The sequence below is a fragment of the Pyxicephalus adspersus genome, chromosome 6 (genome assembly GCF_032062135.1).
Source record: "Pyxicephalus adspersus chromosome 6, UCB_Pads_2.0, whole genome shotgun sequence".
Lineage (NCBI taxonomy): Eukaryota > Metazoa > Chordata > Amphibia > Anura > Pyxicephalidae > Pyxicephalus > Pyxicephalus adspersus.
This window is the reverse complement of record NC_092863.1, coordinates 1,760,804-1,769,617: the sequence shown is the minus strand read 5'-3', so window position 1 is coordinate 1,769,617 and position 8,814 is coordinate 1,760,804. Positions and strand designations below refer to the sequence as shown.

Below are 8,814 nucleotides of genomic sequence, written 5' to 3'. Positions count from 1 at the left end.
CATTGTCTAGTCTTTGCTGCAGGTATTGGATTGAAGAACAGGTCCTCTTTTATTTCAGATACACAGAGAATCATAACTTCCTGAGGTTCTCATACCGGCTCGTCTTCTTTGCGTGTCCCGCTTTGTAGTCCCTACGATGGCAGCCCCACCCCTGGACGTCGGGCACAATTGATTTTCCTGTTGTGTATTCTTGGAACATCCTCACTGATTAATCTGCGTTAATAACAATTTTAAGTAAACTGTCCAGAAATGAATCCATTGCTGTGAAATGCAGTTTCTTTCTGGCCTGTGGTTAAACTGTGCTTTGAATGAAGATCTCCCACTGCTTCTGAAACTAATTACTATATTTATTAGGACACACGCAAATCACGCAATTCCCCAGCCCGTCTCCATTTTTTTTATATTGTTTAATAGTGAACTGAAATGGCCTCATTGTCACCAGACTTATATAAGGAGAAAACAGACTTTTCTAAAAATATTATTAGGGCGGACACTTAAACCGGAAGGCCCTGACTTTGGCTGCAAGTTTAACATCTTACACATTGAATGGTGGTTATACTTGTGAAACAAAATTCAACTTTCCTTCTGAGGGTGTGTGTTGATCAATATGGTCTATTTCTAGGTGTGTTGTGCTTGTGTAAACTCACAGATGCACATGACCTGCAGTTGACCTTCTGACCTTAATTTGACCTTTGTTGTAAACTGCTTTTTTTAAATCATTGTATGGTGAAAAACCATTCTGATGTGAGCAAAAGCTAACAGAGCACATACCTCTTGCTTTGCCAATTCTTCATTTAAGGATAGATTTTGGGTTGGATGCACCTATCACAAATAGTCATACCCATGTGTCAAAGCTGAACCAGTCACTGTTCACCAACACGGTCATGTGACAGTTTTATTACTCCACTAAATTACCCGGTACATGTGGAAGTATGTGACTGGCCCAGCACAGTCACATGACAATGCAGAGAATTCACAATCCTGTGTAAGCTCCGTCTAGGTAAATTCTTTCTTTTTTTATTCCGTTTGTGTCTCTCAAGAGATGATGAAGAACCTACAGTGGGCGGGGCTGGGAATACTTTTCCTTTATTTCCTCATGGTGTTCCCAGGTCAGCAGATTGGTAGTAAAAGAAATATTCAAGCTTAATAAAGTAGGACTAGACTAAATAAATTTCAAGGCTTTGTTTTTAATATACAATATTTTTATAGCGTCAACATATTATGCAGCGCTGTACAAAGTCCATAGTCATGTGACTAGCTGTCCCTCAATGGGGCTCACAATCCAATGTCCCTACCATAGTCATATGTCATTACCTCAGTCTAAGGTCAATTTTTGGTAGAAGGCAATCAACCTAACTGCATATTTTTGGAATGTGGGAAGAAACCGGAGTACCCAGAGGAAACCAATGCAAACACGGGGAGAACCTGCAAACTCCATGCAGATAGAGCCCTGGCTGAGATTCCAACCTGGGACCCAGCACTGCAAAGGCCCGAGTGTTACCACTGAGCCACCATTCTGTTTGTTTTGTTTATATTGTTGTTTACATACCTAAGTATAATGTTATGAACATTGAATTCAGGAGGCCAGGATTCATCCAGCATTACAGAGAAATCAAAGACGTCGCTGTTTTTCCTTCGGACTCCCCTTCACTTTAAGGTGAGCCGTATAGAGCTTGAAGCAGGGGTAGGAGTCACTCTTTTTGTATCCTAAGCTTCAGCTACTGTACTCTGTAACCTTTCATTTTCCCATCAGTGAAGCAGTTTAGATTAGCCTTGAAAATGTGTGGATAACATCCTGTTGCTGGCTGGAATAAAGCCCAAACAGGTCAAAAACTAGGACACCCTAACCATAAGTTTGCAACACTTGTCAGTATTATTATTGTTCACTATATTCGGAGCATTTTTTGTGTTTTTGGAGCTGTCTTGGAAAATTTACTCTGCTATAATCTCCTCTCCTCGTATAAAAATCTGTAATGGAACAACTGATCTTCCTCTGGCAACTGATGTCCTGAAATACGATGGGCCGCAATTTAAAGGGATAATCCCCTCCGCCAGGAGGCCGTGTCATCCCATGTGGATAGAGCCGCAGTCGGGGCCTCCTTTTACCCATCATGCACTTCTCCCTGTTCAGTCGGGGTTGTACAGTGACATTCTTGCCGTGCTGTGTACAGTGACGTGTCTTGTGTATCTGGGGGATGGAAAAACATCTGTAACGTTAACGAGCGGTGGAAATAACGTGTTTGGGGGGGAGGGGGAGCGGCCTACAGAAGCTGATTAAGCAGCTTTCCTGGAAAAGTCTTATTTCTAAGAATAAGGTGACATGTCTTCCTCTGGCAACATTGTTACACGGTCAGTTAGGTTGAAATAAGACGTTTGTCTATAATAATTAACCCTGCGTAAAGGGAGACAAACCAAGAATGCTTTTTTATAAAAGAGAAAAAAATTCTTCCAATTCTGGTAGTCTCTGTACAACACTATGGTATATGTCCGAGCTATAATAATAATGCAGGGCTGTGATATAAGTGTCCTCTGGTACAGATATTGTGTTTTTAGTTTTAGTGATTGTTTAGTTTGTTTATTGCTAAAGCTAGGTACACACTTCCAATAACATAAACGACGAATAATAAAAAACGATGATGCACGATTATATATGAACGATCGTATGGTGCACAATTCTGTACATGCTGTAACGATACGATCGTTCAAATATAATCCATCAATAATGAACAGACGAATGATGCAGGAAGTGACATGGGAAGTAGAAAGTGTATTGCAGAAACATGCACGATCACTGAACGACCGCACACGCTGTGACGTTTGTTCATTTCTAACGACAATCCTCGTTCGTCGGCGTCATTGGTCACGATTTTCGGCCGATCGGTCGTTCTTCATTCCTTTCCAACGATAATTATTGGAAGTGTGCACGCAGCTTAAGTGTTGTGTTTTGTTCCGTTTGTCCAATACAGTACAGCATGTAAGAACACAGCAGCCCTCTGTGGCAGCACTCTCTGCTTCTCAGGCCTGCAATATGTGCTTTTTACATGTGAATGCTTTATAAATATCTTCCAAGAGCAATTTATTTTTCTAATTAGCCTGCACAGTCCCTGCTTTGCATAGAGCTCGAAGCCGCGCTCGATAAATCAATTTAAATGCACAGCTGCTGATGTACCATTTGTGTCTGATCCATTCCTCTCCGTCTCTCCCTCCTCACTTCTTCCCGTTCCCTCTGGGCACTCAGAAAGCCTGCTAATTACCATGGCTAATGATTCTCTGTACCATATGCAGGATTAAACACTGCCTGTGCCACGGATTACACAGACCAGCCATGACACCTCTGTGTATGTGGCTCCTCGCTGTATACAGACACGTATCTATCTATGACTGATGTATGCGTGTCTGCTACAAAGCCTTTCATGTCCTTTACTATTCATCTAGCTGCATCCCCATTCCAAAATCCACCTGCTGCCCCCTTTGTTACTCTAGATCCAATATGGATGTTGTGCTGTGGGTTAGGAGAAGGAAAATACAACAAGAGGAGTGAGACTGGTTTGTAAAGACTTGTATTGGAATGGTTATATGTGTGTGAAAAAAATATATATATATATATATATATATATTATTTGCTTTGTGAACCCAACCACTAAAATTTCATACAGCTTTTAGGGTTCTAATGTGAGCTTTACATTTTTATATCTGCAGTTTTTATTAAAATACCTGTTGATCCTGGCACTAATGTTATTGTTCAGGCACTTCTAGGTATAGCATGGCTGTGCAGTGATCTCCCCGGCCCCTTTTAGCCGGGTGCACCACCCAGCACTTTCCAGTAACCACCCGAACGTTTTTACTGAAAAGTTGGGTCACTATACACACCATGCCTACAGCTTCTTCCCGTTTAGGGTTCTGTCCCCAAATGTGTTATCACATGGACATCGATGGAACCTACAGGTGACCAGTTCAATACACAGACATGGGTATACTATTGGCACCTACAGACAACCAACCCTGAGAAATGCCATGCAGCCATTTCTAGATCTCAAGGAGATCAGCAGCACTAAAATGCAGCAAAAACATAAAAAAAAGGTTGCACAAGACGTTTGTTGATAATTGTTGCACAAGTGATGTGACCGATATACAATGCAATAGGTTAACATATACTTTAAATGAGATCCAGTCTGATCTGTAGGGGGCAGGTAGTAAATTCTGCAACTTTGTAACAGAAATATTACCACTGGAATCACACACACAGATATAGTGAGTCTCAGCTAAACAAACTCCATGCAGAACTGGAACAAAAGCATAGACTGAACTTTTTGCTTAGCAGTTGAATATAACTGATCAGTCTTTACACACAATCTTAACTGCCACTCGAAAGCAACTGCCCCCGCCATGATATCTGGCAGGATATGACAGAAGCCGTGTTTCATGGTGATGACAGGTGCAGTTTGGTTGTGATTAGTGACATAGTCTATTCCCCATTATCCATGGAGTCTATTCTTCTTGCTGTCTGTCCTTAGTATTGCCAGATGGGGCCCAGCTGGGAAAGGAGAGCCTCTCGCTCACCGGTACATGTGGCCCCGGGGGTACGTCTGATAAGACTCAGGGGGGCCGTTCTATGTCTTATGCCCCAAGTGCCATAGTCTGATGTGTTAGTAATGATTCAGATTTGTGTAAACACTTTAGGTGAGGTATGGTTGTGTTGTGTAATAATATTATTGTGTATGTATATTTACATTTACATTGTTTATTTGATAGATCTATGAAAAAATAATGCAAAATGATTACTGTAAATACTTTTTCTTTATTAATGTTTGTATATTGAAGTGTATCCAAACCTTTCCTTATGTTATACACTGATGAATGACTTCACATTCAGGATGATAATTCTTTTTCCTGATATACAATCAACACTTTCTATTAGGGTCTTTGTTTTTCCATATTGTATATTTGGAGTGGGATTTGATGTGTTTTCTGTATTCTTCTTGCAGGACGCTGGATAACATGCCCCATGAAATGGCCCTTTCCCTGCTGTAGCTTCCGGTGTTTTTGAGTTCAGGTGAGTAAGGGGTAATGGTAGTACGGGTACATAGAAAGGAGGATGTGCCACTAGTAATATGTTGTTCTGCTATTCTAGTCTTTTTGTACGACTTGTGTTGCTATTGGTAACTCCAGGGAACACCACTGATATGCACCAATACGGCAAAACATTAAAACCCCCTTTTCTGGTCGTCTCCTAAAGTGTCCTGTAGCATCAAGACGGCAGAAAGCAGATCCCTCCGGTCATACTGCCTCCCCTATCTTGCCTTTTTCCCATGCATCTTGCTGCTATTAAGTTCTTCACAAGTTCTTTGGAATCGGACTAGATGAAATAGTCTACCCCCTAAATCTTATCAATTATTCCTGGGTTTGTGTGACCCTACTAACAATGCATGGTCTGGTGTTCCTTTCCACTTTTGGTAGTACTAACTGCTGCAGATTTGGAGATGCTCCGACCCCCTAATCTATCAATTGCAATTTGTATTTAATCAAAGCTCAGATCCTTATGGAACTTGCTAATATATCTCACCCCTTGCCGGGTTCCATTGTACCCAGATAACCAATGTTATCTCGTTTGGTAAGTTTAATATTTTGGCTGATCTGTGAATATGTCACAATTACTGATAGCACTAGACTTGAGATACAAACAACATAAACCTTTTCTTTGTTATTCTTACTTAAAGCAGCAAATGGTAAAATGTAATGAGTTAATATCAGAAGTGAAATGTCTCCTTGCCCAACAATTTGTAGTTCTGTTCAGGCGGTGCTGTGACCCAGATACCAGATAATGACACTGCCGCTGTTTATTTATGGTAGCAATGCTTGCCATGGAAACTAGTTCGCTTGCTGACCCGGTACCTGTCTGTATTCTTTCTGCTTGTGACCTGCTTCCTATTGGGAAATGTTTTATCTGTATCTTACACTGATGTGATTCTCTCTGATGTCCCCGTACACATTTCATGGCATTGTTACTGTTAGATTCTGCTTTGTCTGTTTTGTGCTGGTTTTTAGGAATTGATGTAAGTGGTCGGTCAGTCCTTGGCAGGTCTAGTTCCCATTTGCATGGGTTAGTGGAATGACGAATATTCTTTGCGTTCTCTGCCTCCATTTGAGCAGGCAGGCGAGGTCAGCGTAGTGATAAGCCGGTCTCCGGTCACAGAACGTCCACAGTGTAATAGGATTTACAGGAAGGACACACAAGGTCACTGGGGAGTGTTACTCACCATTCACATTCTAAAGGCTACACTTGTATTTTGCTGCTTTTCTTTGTGAATTATTTTCAATTCATTTATAGATAGAGGACACAGAAGAAAAACATATAAGAGCTAGGCTGGGTGATGTATATTCATTGCCCAGGCTCCAGGTCTTTATTATTATGGAGTATACAAGCTTTATGATTTCTTGCATCCTTAAAAGAATCCATAACTCAGATATGAAGTGAGCTGTTATGTCTGGATCTGAAATATCCAACTTGTCTGGTTGTGGTTCCGCTCCTTCCCAATCACTGACCCAAAATGAGGGGACAGCTCAGGTATTCATCTGCATGCTTGTTTCAGGTGTTAGACTGACACTACTGACATCAGACATCATTAATAGTCAGCTGTGCATGGGCCTCTATGAAGCTCAATGACCCTGATTTATTAAAGCTCTCCAAGGTGAGAATACATGGAGAGAATACACTTCCACCAGTGAAGATGGGCGATCCAACAAACCTGGGATAGATCTAGTCCAGGATTCAAAGCATTTGCTAGCAAATAGCAAATGACATTGAAGAAATCCATTCCAGGTTTGCATGATCACCTAGCTTCGCTGGTAAAAGTGTATTCTCTCCAGCCATAGAGAGCTTTAATAAATCAGGTCCAATGTCTCACTCCCAGCTATGTGGAATCCTGCTGCTGGGTGAAAAGGCTGAATTCTGCATGCTAAGAAAGGTGCATGATTTGGGATAATATTAGAGGACACCTTAATAGTCAGTTATTGTATGAGCTACTAAATAAACACTTATTCTGTTTTATTAGTCAAAAGTTGACCTGAGTTTAGTTAGTAGCTCAGACAACACGTGTTCTGTAGTCTGTGACCTTGCAAGTCCTCCTGCTCCAATGTTCCTGAGTGAACCTGTCTCACGCTGGCAATCCCCGTCCCCCTTACAAAATATATAAATGTATACAGACGTCATGTCTTTTGCCTTAAATTCAGCTTTATAGTAACACACAGCAGGCGTAACTTAATATCAAATAAAGGTGGTAATCTATTCTTTCCGTGCTTCACCATTTCATTTCTCGCTTAGCCACATTGGTGCTTTGCGAGTGGCCCAGTGCAGTCATATGGGCTGTCTGTAAGCTCTGGACCGATTGTATAGATTCCCCAGAACCGTCTTTATCTGATATCAGCGACCGCACAGAATAGCGGGGAGCAAAGGAACAATAGGTAGCTGCAGCCGGGCAAAGCACAGGTCCACTTTATCCTGGCAGCTGTATCACCTCCTGTTTGTGAAGTCAGCGTCCCATCTTCATTTCACCAGATCTGACCCCAGGTTATGAGGATTACAGGATGATTCAGCCTGCTCTGACTTGTTTTTAAGCAGAATATATCGCACCTGAATCCATTCCAGCACTAAAGTTCCCCAGCTGCCTCTAACAAGTAAACAGAAGCCTTCTGTGTGCCTGTGTAAGGGGGAACTCCCAATAACCCTAAAATACAGCGCCGTGTACTATATTTGGTCTGCGGCAGACTCCAGGGGTTGTCTGGGGGAATATAACAAATAATACTCCTCGGGGTTTTAATTAACCAAATTGTTAGCTTGTCTTTGGCTGCTTGTGGACAGAGATGTGTGATTTGATCGTCGGCTCCTTTTATTCATCTGTTAATTGCAAGGAGGCTGCGGAAAGTCATTCTTAGAGAGAAGTTATGATTACATGCAACCTGTTCATTCTAAGGTCATGTCATGGCCTCCTTGTTCTTTCTGTTCACCTATGGCATTGTGGGATCGTCCGTATCGCCTCTCAGCACCCCTTTAGGAGTGTTTGCTGCACAGTCACCCCAAGATTCTCCAATGTCTTTTCCTCTTGTGTGTGATTGCACACCTGAGGTTACCATGAGCCGGGAATTTGAATAAAGAGATCACTAGTTCTTCTTATTAAACATTTCTGCATTGCACACAGCCCTATGAACATTTGTCCTACCTCCTCCCATCATTATTGGTCACCAAAGTACCAGGCGGCCATTTTTATTCAAACTTTAATTTCCTTGCCCTGTTTCCATCTTTGATTGGTTGGCTTTTCTTCTTTCTCTGATACTCCTTGTGAGTCCTGATAGTAAATATCAATCAATATTATTGTCAATCCTTTGTTATACATAGGTGACCCTGATCACACCTTTCCTATGCTATTAATGTTCCTGTTGTAACGGACTGTTCTGGTTACCTGTGTGTAAATTCTGTGTGTTCCTGGCAGTCACCCATCATTCAATGCCAGCTGTATTATCTGCGGGGTACGGAGCAATCTGCAGCTGGCACCACACAGACATGATACTGGAAGCTTCTTACGGACATCCTGGTTCCGTCTCCTGGCGTGTGTGTGCTTTTCTCGTCCTTCACTTACAGCCTGTTTGCCTTATAATGTTTGTGTTGGAATCACAAGTATTGCTGTGGCTTTTCCCAGGACTAACCTGTACAATCTGTACTGAGCTGGGGGCCTGCAGATCCTAAACATGAATCTTACCTGTACACACCTGCTAGGGTGGGCTGGGGAAGCTTGAGATCTGCAGATCTACAACACACAC

General features: G+C 41.9%; 1 protein-coding gene across 1 annotated transcript in view; it reads left to right on the top strand.

Moving 5' to 3' along the window:
• Positions 1 to 8,814, top strand: part of NCOA3 (nuclear receptor coactivator 3) — a 66,954-nt gene that overhangs the window by 33,820 nt on the left and 24,320 nt on the right. The window contains exon 2 of the mRNA XM_072414111.1: positions 4,986 to 5,053. The gene's annotated coding sequence lies outside the window, so the exon portion shown is untranslated. The remainder of the gene's footprint in view (positions 1 to 4,985; positions 5,054 to 8,814) is intronic.